Source organism: Camponotus floridanus, unplaced genomic scaffold (assembly GCF_003227725.1).
Source record: "Camponotus floridanus strain SB8 unplaced genomic scaffold, Cflo_v7.5 scaffold212, whole genome shotgun sequence".
In the NCBI taxonomy this organism is placed as follows: domain Eukaryota; kingdom Metazoa; phylum Arthropoda; class Insecta; order Hymenoptera; family Formicidae; genus Camponotus; species Camponotus floridanus.
The window spans coordinates 25,222-40,000 of record NW_020229340.1 but is presented as its reverse complement, the minus strand read 5'-3'; positions in this window follow the sequence as shown (position 1 = coordinate 40,000).

Here is a 14,779-nt window from a genome sequence, read left to right as displayed (position 1 = left end):
TTGAATCTAATTCTTTATCATCACCAGCTATTTTAATTGCAGCTGCGAATGTATAATTGAAATGCTAAATAATTGAAATGCTCTTTTCACATTCATAGCTTCAAAATAATTCGGACGATTGTGTGCTTGTGTAATATGGGATAATATTAGGTGTACAACTTTGTTTCCGCCGTTTTTTTTCCGAAATTCGAGGCTTTATTGTAAAAAACTAGTTATACATTTATGATTCTAAGTATTGTCCATCGCTGGCCACTACTTTCTCCCATCTTTCGGGCAGCGTATGAATCCTGCGTCGAAAAAACTGATCATATTTTGAGGCGATCCACGAATCGATCCAATTTTTTATTTCTTCATAAGACTGGAAGTGCTGGTCAGCCAGGCCGTGTGCCATTGATCGAAACAAGTGATAGTCAGAGGGAGTAACGTCTGGACAATACAGCGGGTGGGGTAAGACTTCCCATTTCAACGTTTTCAAATATGTCTTGACCACTTTCATAACATGGGGTCGAGCTTGTCATGCTGCAAAATCACTTTATCGTGTCTCTCGTTGTATTGCGGCCGTTTGTCTTTCAATGCTCGGCTCAAACACATCAATTGCGTTCGATACCGATCGCCTATGATTGTTTCAGTCGGTTTTAACAGCTTAATACAATCTTCTTTCTTCCACCGCTATGCCGGTCTTCGACGTCAAAATCACTGTTCTTGAAGTGTTGAAACCACTCACGACACGTTCTTTCACTAATAGAAGCCTCACCATAAGTATCTGAGAGCATTCGATGAGTTTCAGCCGCAGATTTCTTCATATTGAAGCAGAAAATTAAAACCTCCCGCAAATGACGAGAATTTGGCTCGTACACAGACATTTTCAATTGAGAATAACTTTATGATGGAGACACAAATCGACTAATGTTTCTATGGGGTTATGTTGACAGATGTCCAAGTATATTGTATGACATCTATGATCTATTTATTTCGACCACCTACCGCTAAAGCGATCTACAAAAAAACGGCGGAAGCAAAGTTGTACACCTAATAAATTTGAGCCTCCTTTTGTCGCATTATCGCAACAGGTTTTTGCACCATGTCTTTACAAAATCAGAATATGATGCGATTATTTCTCCTTTGCAATATATCTTGTCATGCGTTCTAAGGAAACTCGCTAGTCTTTTTACTAAATGCGGAAAATCATATGAAGCATGATATCTTTTATTATTGTGCATGAAATACGGTTCTTGGACATCAACGCCTAGTTGACTATAAGTGGCTTCATTATTTGTATCTTGATCACATGTTACTAGTTTCACGTCAGCACCTGTTTCAATCAATTTATCTAGACACATGACTAAGTAAACTATTTCATGTGATCTCATACATTTGCCTGGAAAAAAATATGCCAATGGTTGTCGCCGTGCATTCAGACTATCAAGGCAAAATACACATTTGGTTCTTTCTGCTTTTCTGCCCAAAGATCCTAAATCAACAAGACCTTCTATCTGGTCCAGTTTTGAGGAATATTCTTCATAGCTTTTTATAGACATCTCATCCCATTTTAAAGCACACACTCTTTGTTCTTCAGGGATTTGTGCAATTTTTCTTTTAATTTTTAAAATAAAATATCACAAAATTCTGGTTTTATACTGTATTCTTCTATCCATCTTCTAATTGTTTTTTGTCCAGGAAAATTACAACCTGCTTTTTTTAAACGGCAAAATGCTGAGGCTGAATAATAATATAATTGCTTGGAAAGCATTTTCTCTTCTTCAGTATATCGTGTATGTGGCATATGCAGTTGTAAATTTATCATTGTTTTTGTCACAGGATATAATTCTTGTTCATTTATTAAATTCTGTAGCATTTCTTTTTTCTGTTTCTTCTTGTTTGATTTTTTACAATTTTGTGTCATACATCGCAACTGATATTTTAAGCGTTTTATTTTTTGACGTAAATTGAAATTTTCTATTCTCAATGCTCTTTTTATTATTTTGGGATTGTTCTTTTTATTATTATATATTTTAGATTTACTATTATCTTTGTTTTTAACGTTTTGATGTATAGGTGGCTCCAGATGTATCTATTCCATTACGTCTTCCTCCTCTGCAGACATTTCAAAATTTAAAATTGCAGGTCTGTATGTTCACAGAGTACACTTTTGAGGTACTTGTTCTTCTATCTTGTTTCCATTATTAGGAGAAAGTACTATTGTATGTCTCTCTTTCACTTCAATATTTTGTTCGTTTACGAATGATTCAGCGTTATTATATGCAATTGATATAGCATCTCGTATCAATCGTACTTTTGTTGCGTTTTGTGAATGATGTGTCAGAGAAATGATCTTCACATAATTCCAATTTTCTAAGGGTATTATCGGATAGTTTATATAAATCAGTATTTCCTGTAACAGAAATATGACAAAATCAATGAAATTTACGATTACATGCGTGTTTACTTGAAGTATATACAGGATGTTCCATTTTAATTGTGCGCCCCGATTAACATCACAGAAAGTGATCAAATGAAAAAATGTTTTAGACAAATTGTAGTATTCAAACAAGGGGACATTTTGGGGACAAATTGTAGTATTCAAACGAAGGGGACATTTAACAGTGAATTATATTTAACCTTGAGTGAAGGTGCTAAAGTTATATGAAGTTAAATATTTTTTTAAATGAAACTCCCTATTTTTCATTTCTCGATAGCTTTCTAAAATACTATAATAAAGTATTTTTTATGTTAATAATAAATACTTTTCGAGTTATGAGATTTGAAATAATTTTGTAATTTCATATAAACTATACAATTTCTCGTAAAATATTCATTTAATGTACTTAAATATCCCCCTCAAAAACAAAATTAACGTCTTGGCATTTTTCGCAGAAAATAGTCAATCATGAAATAAACGAGTGGAAAGTTTAAAATGAACACCCTGTGTGTACATTTATTATATTAATAATTATTAACACGAAGATAACAATAACTGTCAAAAAAATGAATCATAGTTCACTTGAAGAGGAAAGGGAATAAAGTTTGTGGAAATTGTAAAAGAATTTGAGTACATAGGCCTTAGTTTCTGAAAAATTTACAAAAATTTTTAAAATTGAGCATCCGCCCAGCAATACGTTAAATACATTTAGCAATTAAGTTGAGCGCATTAAATTTTTGTAACTGCGTCGATGAGTTTGAATTCCCGCAATATCAACTTTTTTATAGCAATTACTATATTTTAAAATGTAATTAATTTTATAATGTAATTTTACTTTCTAGCCTTTTTCTTTAATTGTTTTATATTAAAAATATTAATAATCAATATTAAATATTAGAAAGAAATATATATATATATATATATATATATATATATATATATATTGTTACGGCCCTGATGTCCGTGTTCATCGGGACGACGCCGATTTACGAGAAGAAGCGCGTTGTCAAGAGGTTGTTGACAGCAGCGCCTGTCATCTGAGTTCGGTTCCAGTTGTCAAGCTGCGCGGACGCGTTTGTGTATCGAACCGAGCCGAATTGCTATTACGTTCTGTGTTACCGTTTGTAGTGTTCTGTGTTGTGGTGTTGTGCATTAAAGAGTTCCAAGTTCCTTTTAAAAGTGTCTATTCATTTCGCGCGACTAGCGAGCGGCCGATCTCTTCGCGTGCGTCTTCGATATAAATCGAAGTCCTCGCCGCGGGCGTAACATTTTGGGGGCTCGTCCGGGATAGAGCGGACTCCGCGGTAATTCCTTCCGAGCAACGTTTTGTGCCAAAAAGGACGGAGAGATGGCCACCAATTTCGAGCTGCAAGAACCAGCGACGAGCGTCTCTACGCGCAAAAGGATCCGTGCGGCGACCCTGCTTCCTTCTTCGGGACCGTCGTTGGAGGCGACCACGCTCCAGGCTGCGATGCGGGAGATCCGCGAGCTGCGAGAGGAGCGTCGGCAGATGCGCGCTGAATTCGAGGCGCTGCTCCGGGAAAGGGACGGCGAGCTCCGGCGTCTGGAGGAGAGCCTCAATCAGCGAGAGCGTCAATCACCAGCTCCACAGCTAAGTCCTTCCAATAATAATTCACACGAGCTCGATTTTAAACTTAAACCCGATAATTACGACGGAAGTGCTCCCTTGCGCGAATTTCCTACTCAATTCGAGTTGATTGCGCGTGCCAACGGATGGAACGATTCTCACAAGACTGTAGCTCTGGCAGCTTGTTTAAGGGACAAAGCGCGTTCGGTTTTAGATGGAATTTTCGAAATCGGGAGTTTGGGATACGAGGATTTGAAATCAAAATTGGAATTACGTTTCGGGGAGGGGCATCTGGCTCAGTCTTTTTATTCCCAATTCACTAATAGAAAGCAGAAAATTTCGGAGGATTTGGCTACCCTGGGCGCGGATTTGGAAAGACTATCTCGACTCGCTTACCCCGAATGTTCCCACGAGGTGAGGGACAAAATTGCTTGCGCGCAATTCATAGCCGCGTTGACGGACGGCTTTCTGAAGAGAACTTTACAGTTAGAGAATATTTCTTCCTTAAAAGTCACGGTAGAAAGAGCGATGGCTGTGAAAGTCATCCAAGAAAATAGCTTTCTCAAAAACAAATTTAATAAATTTAATAATAAATTTAATAACAGATTTAATAACAAATTCGGCGGACAAAAGATTGGGGAGGCGAAAACAAATGAAAACGGTAAAGGGAGGTTAGAGAATAAGAATAATAAATTTCGGAAGAACAGCTTTGATTCAAAGAAGGAGTGTTGGCACTGCGGCGCTGAGGGGCACTTTCGATCGGAATGCCCGTCCTTTGAGGAAAACAAGAATTAGTCGAACTTTTCGGAGCGGGTTCGACTGGGGGAATGAATGCCCCAGATGAAAAATATTTTAATTTAGGTAGGATTAAAGAAAATTCGTTTTTGTTTTGTTATAAAGGTTCGGTTGATCATAATAGCTGTAATTTTTAAATTGACACGAGCTCCGATATCTCAGTTTTGAATAAAAACCTGGTTAAAGTGCCAGGACGGCGGTACGAGGTTAGGGGAAGCTTTATTAGATACCCGACGGGAGAAGTTGTTCCGATTCTTTTTAAAGTCATTGTCCAAGTTAAATTAGGGGAGTTTTCTTTAGATATTCCGATGCTAGTTGCAAATATTTCTGACGATTGTATATTGGGAGCTGATTTCCTTCAAATGCTGAATTTGGAAAAAATTGTCGATCTTTTTTTTGGTAATTCTGAAAAGGCCCTTGAGTTCCCCTGTATACGAATAATTTCAGAAGTCCCGTGTTCTTTGAAAACTTTATTTGAAGAAAATTCTAAAGACCTAAATTCTCACCAAAAGGATCTTTTTGCTGAATTCCTGAGGGAATTCCAAGATATATTTTCGGAGGATTTAACTTCGGGAAATTGTGAAATTTTAGAACATGTTATTAAACTAAAAGATTCTGATCCCATCAAACAGGCTCCTCGCAGGATCCCTTTACATCTCAAAGAGGAGGTTAATCGTATAATTCGGGAAATGAAATCTCAGGATGTCATTGAAGAATCGCAAAGCCCATGGACATCTCCTGTAGTCCTTGTAAAGAAAAAGGATGGATCATTAAGATTTTGTGTGGATTTTCGGAAGTTGAATGCTGTCACCATCAAAGATTCCTATCCTCTTCCACGTATTGAGGATATTTTGGATCAGTTGTCTGGAAATTCTTGGTTTTCGACTCTAGACCTGAAAAGTGGATACTGGCAGGTAAAAGTTCATCCTTTGGATAGAGAAAAGACAGCGTTTTCCGTAGGAAACGGATTATGGCAATTCAAGGTAATGCCTTTCTGTTTATGTAATGCTCCAGCGACCTTTGAGCATTTAATGAAAAAGGTGTTACAGAACATTCTGTTTAAAATTTGTTTGGTCTATCTGGACGATATTATTGTTTTTAGTAAAACTTTTGAAGAGATGCTATCAAAACTAATGGAGGTTTTTCTTCGCTTCCGTTCAGCGGGCCTGAGAATCAATCCTAAAAAGTGTTCCCTCTTTGGTAGGAAAGTGAAGTATTTGGGACATGTTGTTTCTGGACAAGGTGTTGCTACGGACCCCGAGAAAATTTTGGCGGTAGAAAATTGGCCTATTCCTCAGAATAAAAAGTAAGTCCGTAGTTTTCTGGGATTTTGTTCCTACTATAGGAAATTCGTAAAAGGTTTTTCTTTGCAAAAGCCCTGTTTTTGCTTACTGAAAATCAGTATAAATTTGAATGGACCCAGGCGTGTCAGGAAGCGTTTCAGGAGTTAAAGTGTAAGTTGATCTCTTCATCCTTTCTTTTCCCACTCAGCTTGGAGAGTTCATTCAGAATTGAATCTGAGATAAAACTGCTCCGATTCCATGGTTCGAAGCATCAGTATCTAGGCTCGGAGAAGGTGATTGCGTATTATAGCCGAGTCCTTAGTAAAGCTGAGAAGAATTATTGTGTGACTCGTCGAGAACTTTTGGCTATAGTGGAATCACTCAAATCTTTTCATCATTATTTATATGGAAGGAAGTTCCTGATTCGTACAGATCATATTTCTCTTCGCTGGTTAATGTCTTTTAAAGATCTGGAGGGTCAGTTAGCCCGGTAGCTAGAAAGATTACAACAGTTTGAATGTGAGATAATCCATCGGAAGAAGCGGCTGCATCAAAATGCTGATGGTTTGTCGAAACGACCTTGTGCGGAAAAGAGCTGTGCTTATTGCGCTAAAGCTGAGTCTAAAGAAAATTTAGTGGCCCGTATGGTCTTGGAGGAGGAAAACTTGGAGGATAGGCGCAGAAAACAATTAGAAGACCCTGTTCGAAGTCCTCGCCGCGGGCGTAACAATATATATGCAGGGTGACCCATTTTAATTTCCCCAGCCAAATATTTCGGAAAATAATGAAAAATATTTATTCTTTGATATATTATATATTTTTTTACATATTTTACATTTTCTACATATTTTTTCTTTGAAACAACTATGTGTTTTTTTTACACCAATTGATTTCTCTCATTATTTTGTACATAAAAGTGTTAAGGCAAGATAATCGAAAAATGAATATTTTACTAGATATATTACGGTTTATGTTAAATTAAGAAATGATTTCAAGCCTCATAACTCGAAAAGTACTCAATAAAAAAATATTTTATTATAGTGTTTTGGAAAGCTCTCGAGATAAGCTACAAGAATATGTAATGAGAAAATGTAGGTTTCATTTAAGAAATTGAAGGTGACCTTCATGTGACCTTCAAATAACTCTTCAAGGTCAAACCAATGGTGCCATCTTATGTTCCCCTAGAAACCATACAACTTTTGTCTGAAACATTTTTTCGATTTTTCATTATTTTCCGAAATATTTGGCTGGGGAAATTAAAATGGGTCACCCTGTATATACACGGTGGGCCATTTTAATCGATGCACTCGAATATCTCGAAAACAGCACTCTTCAGAAAGAAATGTTTCAAACAAAAATTGTAGGGTGTGAAGGGGGACATAAGATGGTAGCATTGGTTTGACCTTGGAAAGTCATTTGAAGGTCACATAAAAGTCACCTTCAATTTCTTAAATTGAACCCACTATTTTTCATTACATATTCTTGTAGCTTATCTCGAGAGCTTTCCAAAACACTACAGACAAATGTTTTTTCATTAAGTACTTTTTGAGTTATAAGGCTTCAAAGTTTGCAGTACTTCGATATGAAATGCAAAATATCTCGTAAAATACTTAGTTTTCGGTAGTTTTACTCTAATACTTTTATGCACAGGATAATGAGACAAAACTATTGGTGCAAAGAAAACGTATGATTGTTTATAACAAAAAATGTGTAATTTGCAATGCACTTTTTGTTATAAACAATCATACGTTTTCTTTGCACCAATAGTTTTGTCTCATTATCCTGTGCATAAAAGTATTAGGGTAAGACTACCGAAAACTAAATATTTTACGAGATATTTTGCATTTTATATCGAAGTACTGCAAACTTTGAAGCCTTATAACTCAAAAAGTACTTAATGAAAAAACATTTGTCTGTAGTGTTTTGGAAAGCTCTCGAGATAAGCTACAAGAATATGTAATGAAAAATAGTGGGTTCAATTTAAGAAATTGAAGATGACTTTTATGTGACCTTCAAATGACTTTCCAAGGTCAAACCAATGCTACCATCTTATGTCTCCCTTCACACCCTACAATTTTTGTTTGAAACATTTCTTTCTGAAGAGTGCTGTTTTCGAGATATTCGAGTGCATCGATTAAAATGGCCCACCGTGTATATATATATATATATATATATATATATATATACATATATATTTATATATACAGAGTGTTTCAGACCACTCGTACCACCCATTTAAAAACTAGAGAAGTGGTTATTTAAAAAAAGTAAAAACATTTTCTTTATAAATCGAGTGCGCTCTATCGAATAGTGATATTTTCAACTTCTGGTTCCGGCCGGAAATAGGCGATTCAGACCGGAAGTGCATTTTTTTAAAAAACCCCCTCTTTTTCATTGCATATTCTTCTAGCCTTACATCCAGAGCTGTCCAAAACACTAAATTATTTTTCCATGAAGTGCTTTTGGAGTTATGAGACTTAAAATCATTTCTTAATTTTACATAAACCATAAAATATCTTGTAAAATATGCATTTTTCGATTATCTTAACTTAATACTTTTATGTACAAAATAATGAGCGGAATCAATTGGTGTAAAGAAAACATACAGTTGTTTTTAAGAAAAAATATGGAATTGTTAATTCAATTTGTTTTTCGATTTCAAGAAGTTGAAAATATCACCATTCGATAGAGCGCACCCGATTTATAAAGAAAATGTTTTTATTTTTTTTAAATAATTACTTCTCTAGTTTTCAAATGGGTGGTACGGGTAGTCTGAAACACCTTGTATATATGTTAGGCTCAAAGACCGAAAACGCTCACTGAACGAAAAAACCGATCACAACGCGTTCTGACTTCTCAGATTCAGCCACAACGCGAAATTTGCGTCGAGGCACTTTCCAAAATGCTCATAACGCGTTTAGGCATATTCAAAAAGGCCACAAAGCGAAATTCGTGTTGAGGTTCTTTTGATAATCGACCAAAACGCGTTCTGGCAATGTAAAAATGCCACAACGCGTTGTGGACGCTTATTGATGCAGCCATGACGCGATGTAAGACAAATACAATCTATCAACGGCCGACGGATTCATGCACATTCTTGTTCGTTATTTTATTTAGCGTATTGCTAGAGTGTGGACGTTGTTGGTTTGCGTGCTAATTATGTGGTACGAAATATTACTTCAAAAAGTAAAAGAAGCTCAGTTACTTCGAAAAAATAAGCAATCGGTATCATCAAAGCAGTATCGTCATATAAAGCGATACGACATCTTAAAACTTGGTGATACTGAAAAACTGATTGAAAGTGGTTCTGAAGGTATGGATGATTCTAAAATTCGCTATTTCTGTAAGGCAGATGAGCTATTTGATGTATTGGAGGCAGCACATCTCAACGTGGGACATAAAAGGACAAAAGGTAGTTAAATCTTTGAAATTTGACGTTTATTGATACAGCAATAATGCAATAAAAATAAAATTATAAAAAAAAAATTATAAAGAAAATTAACAGTTAGCCTTATGAATCCTATAACTCTTATAATAAAATTTAAAACAATTAAGTTTCTGTGATAGAAGTTTTCATTCATCAGTATTTTTTATTAATAATAATATAAAATACTGTTAGAGTTGCTCTCTTTGTAAGAGTTCTTTTATTAAAAACAAATTTGCTATCAATTGACAAAATTATTTACAAATAAATTTTTTTATTTGACTAAAATGTACAATATTTTTTTTCATACGTAAGTATCAAGGATTCATAAAATAAAATAATTGACGTTATTTTGTTATAACAATCGACATTAATTCAATTAAAATGAAACAAATTATCTTTTTGACTGAGAATTGTAAAAGAAAATACAGTTATCTTTATTAATACTATGACTCTTTTAATCAAAGAAGATTTTGTAATAGAAATCTTCATTAATTAGTATTTTTCTAATAAGAAACATTGTTTGTAATATATATTGGTTCCTTTGTGGGAATTATTAATAAATTATTTATTTTTGCAAGAACTATTATTGTCACATTTGGAATTGCACTTTATATTTTTAGAGAGACATTTGCATTTTTTGTCAATGCAGTATCTTTTACAGTGGCAGCTTATAAAACCTTGCTTACTTCCAGATGACAACATAGAAGCTGAACGAAGAGTTAGTGAAGTACGTCTTGCAGTTCAATAAAGTTGCTCTCAGCAACTATAAATTCATTGCGAGCATAAAATCGCTCAAGAAGCCCTTCTTTGGTACCTAATTGATAAAGCCCTGATGAATTAATTCCGGCAACAACAGCTAAGACATTTCTGGGAGCTGCGCGTCCTTTATCAACGTCAGGCATCAACGTCTGACCGCTACACTAGTTCTAATATCAACTTTAGGCAATTTTGATTTAGAAAAATGAAATCATTTTTTGTGCTTGTTGTTTTTGACCAGATTTAGCATATTCTCTCTCAACGCTGATACTGTTCTTCCTTATACAGAGCTTGCAAGTAACGTTCTGCCTTCCGAAACCCTCATTATTCTCATCACTTTCTCCGCAAATAACGTGAATATATTGATGACATCCTGAACACTTGTAAGCTCCTGAAGTTTCGTTTTCACAAATCACACAATAAATTTTGCTGTCATCTTTTTTTTTTATTCTTGTGTAACCTCTCCAGCTTGAGGTATATTTTTATCTTACTAAATTGTTCGTTAACTTCTTCTTCATCATTCTTATCTTGATCATTATTCTTTACCGAAGAAAGAAGTTGTTCCAATTCTTCTTCAGTTTCTATAGAAGAATACATGTCACTGGAAAGAGAGGAATCCGCAAGTCCGATCTTTTGCGCTGATCCAAACATAGCCTCATAAGGACTTGTCTTAATTACCGAATGGAGAGCTCGATTCTTCTTTCTTTGAATAAATCGGAGTCCTTCAGACCATTTTTCCGTATTATTGTCAGCCATCCACGCTACCAGTATGTCACGAATATCTTGGTTCGATCTTTCAACCGAACCCTGACTCTGAATGTCGCGGTTTACCATTAACAAGCTTCATTCCAGGCCACATATCGGCCAAACTTTTAATTATTTTATTTACGAATTCACGACTATTGTCGCTTTGAAGTATACATGGGGCACCGAATAAACAAAATATGTCTGAGTTGGTAGGCGACTTCCTCGGCAGTCTTCGTCTTTAGAGGAGGAAGAATTGTGAATTTGGTTAAATGATCTTGATAATTCATAATGAATCGATAATCTTTATCTGGCTCTGACTGCATGTCAATCAAGTCCACTTGACATCGAGAGTTCATGTAGACAGATAAATTAAGTTGTACAACTAATCCATGTTTTGGTATCTTTTTCTTCAATTGATACTGTTCACACAAAGACAGAAAAAGATTTATTATTTGACGAGTAACATTACAATATTTCTTTTTTAGTTCAGCTTCCATAACTGAAACATAAATAAAAATAATGTAGAAAAATATTAGACAAACACAAATTATTAATTATTTATTGACTATGAAACTAAAAACTTTATTAACTACTATCATACCTAACATGTCTAATTATATTTCGCAATATCAATCTTGTGCCGAAAACATCTTGGAATTCGTAATATAATGTAAATATGTATCAAATCTAGTCAAATTTCAAAAATGTACCTACCTCTTTTTCTTTTATGTCCCACGTTGAGATGTGCTGCCTCCAATACATCAAATAGCTCATCCGCCTTACAGAAATAGTGAATTTTAGAATCGTCCATGCCTTCAGAACCACTTTCAATCAGTTTTAAGGTATCATCAAGTTTTAAGATGTCGTATCGCTTTATACGACGATACTGCTTTGACGATAGCGATTGCTTATTTTTTCGAAGTAACTGAGCTTCTTTTACTTCTTAAAGTAATATTTCGTACCGCTCGTTATCGATAAAAACACTCCGATCAGTACTTGTTTTCTTCAACTCACTCAATTTATCATAAAAAATCTTCTTTTTATCAGACATGATTAGCACGCAAACCAACGACGTCCACACTCTAGCAATACTAAATAAAATGACAAACAAGAATGTACATGAATCCGTCGGTCCTTAATAGATTGCATTTGCCTTATATCGCGTCATGGCTGCATCAATGCGTCCACGACGCGTTGTGGCATTTTTACATTGCCAGAACGCGTTTTGGTCGATTATCAAAAGAACCTCAACACGAATTTCGCTTCGTGACCTTTTTGAATATGCCTTTTTGAAATGCGTTATGAGCGTTTTTAAAAGTGCCACGACACAAATTTCGCGTTGTGGCTGAATCTGAGATGTCTGAACGCATTGTGACCGGTTTTTCCGCCCAATGAGCGTTTTCGGTCTTTGAGCCTAACATATATACTAGGACTGTGAATTAATTTTGAGAGACTTTTAAGAGATCACGTAACTTATGCTATATCGCATCGGATACTTCTGTAACTATATTCATTCTGTAACTATATTCAAAACTCTGTCATTAGACTTTACTTTTTATTATGTCATTTTGCTGAAGTATAAACAACATATTTTTTCTCAGCTCCGAAGATGTCGAATTAGGCTTGATGTCGAGCCAACAAAACACCATTTGTGAGAAGTTTTACTTTTCCTGTTTAATTCAAAGAAAAGTACTGCTGAAAGTCATCGAGTGCTGTTGGAAACTTAAGGTGAACATAATCCATCGATAAAAACGTGTGAATATTGGTTTCGATGTTTTAGAAGTGGTGATTTCGATACAGTTGACAAAGAACGCCCTGGTCAATCGAAAAAGTTCGAAGATGAGGAAATTGGAAGCATTATTCGATCAAGATTCATGTCAAACGCAAGATGAACTTGCTGAATCGTTGAATGTTGATCGCACAACAGTTTCCAAACGTTTAAATGCACTCGGTATGATTCAAAAGCTAGGAAATTGGGTGCCATACGAATTGAAGTCGAGAGATGTTGAACGGCGATTTTTCACGTGCGAACAATTGCTTCAACGGCAAAAAATAAAGGGTTTTTTGCATCTTATCATCACTGGCGATGAAAAATGGATATGCTATGATAATCCTAAGCATAGAAAATCGTGGGGTTTGCCCGGTCATGCATCAACATCGATGGCAAGGCCGAATATTCATGATTCGAAGCTCATGCTCTGTATTTGGTGGGACCAGCTTGGTGTTGTGTACTATGAGCTGCTTCAACCGAATGAAACCATCACTGGTGAACGCTACCAAACACAATTAATGCGTTTGAGCCGTGCATTGAAGGAAAAACGGCAATTCGAGCAAAGGCACGATAGAATAATTTCTCAACATGACAACGCTCGAACACATGTTGCTCGTGTAGTCAAAAAATACTTAGAAACGCTGAAATGGGATGTTTTACCCCATCCGCCTTATTTACTAGATATTCCATCGGATTACTACTTGTTCCGATCCATGGAACATGGCCTGGCTAAGCAGCACTTCCAATCTTACGAAGATACGAAAAATTGGATCGATTGGTGGATTGCATCAAAAGATGAATTGTTCTTTCGACGCGGAATCCGTATGCTGCCAAAAAAAAGTGAAAAAGTAGTGGCTAGCGATGGACAATACTTTGAAAAATAATAATGTACACAATTTTTCACAATAAAGCCTTGAATTTACAAAAACTACCTCAAAATTAATTCACAGTCCATATATATATGGACATCCTGTATACAGGGCGATCCCGAAAAACCTTCCGTCTTTAAAATGACGTATTCCTGACACTATTCTAAGACAATTTTTTCTTTAGCAAAATTTGATTTGAAGCGTAGTTTTTGAGTTATAAGCAGAAATAGTTAGTAAATCACGCGTCGGGTACAGAAGGCAGGCAGGGGCGGCCCGGCGCGCCGCGAGCGCGGGCGCAGCTGATCGCCCGACAGGCGATTATCACTGCATGAGTCACTAACTATTTTATCTTATAACATAAAATTATGCTTTAAATAAAATTTTGGTAAAGAAGAAAATGTCTTAGAATTACATCAGGAATACGTGTTCCTTAAAATAATGTTAATTATTAAAAGTTATTCCGGATCGCCGACCGTCGAACGCTGTAATCAGCTGATTGCTACATGCGATGTGTGTATGGCGGAGTGTGCGTAAAAGAGAGAGAGAGAGAGAGAGAGAGAGAGAGAAAGAGAGAGAGAGAGAAAGAGAAAGAGAGAGAGAGAGAGAGGGAGGAAGGGTAAAAGGGACAGACATTCATACACACGCACGCACGTACGCATACACTTTTTTCTCTCTCTCTTTTACAACACTCTGTCATTTAGTCACTCATTCTCTCACTCACTCACTCACTTACTCTGCTTACTTATTGCTCACTCACCTGGTAGCAGCGTAGCGAATCTTCATGCTACGTATTGTTGTAACTGCTGCACGATTATTAGATCGCTGCACCGCTGATTGTTAGAGATGCGCGGCACATCGAAACTTTCTCACTTCGAAACACTCTTACACTCGATTGACACAGATTACGCGATAACGAGTTTACTGTTTATTAGTCACTCGATTCACATCGTTTTATCGAGACTTAAAATTACTTTAAAAGAAACGCGAATGCGAGAGAACACATGACTCGACGCGAAGCGACGGACCGCGGAGACTGCGCGACCACGAGGGTTATGTGTTGCCAGAAACGCGACACGCGACATCTAACAATAAACGCCTTGCGCGTGGCGCGTGATTGACGCGAG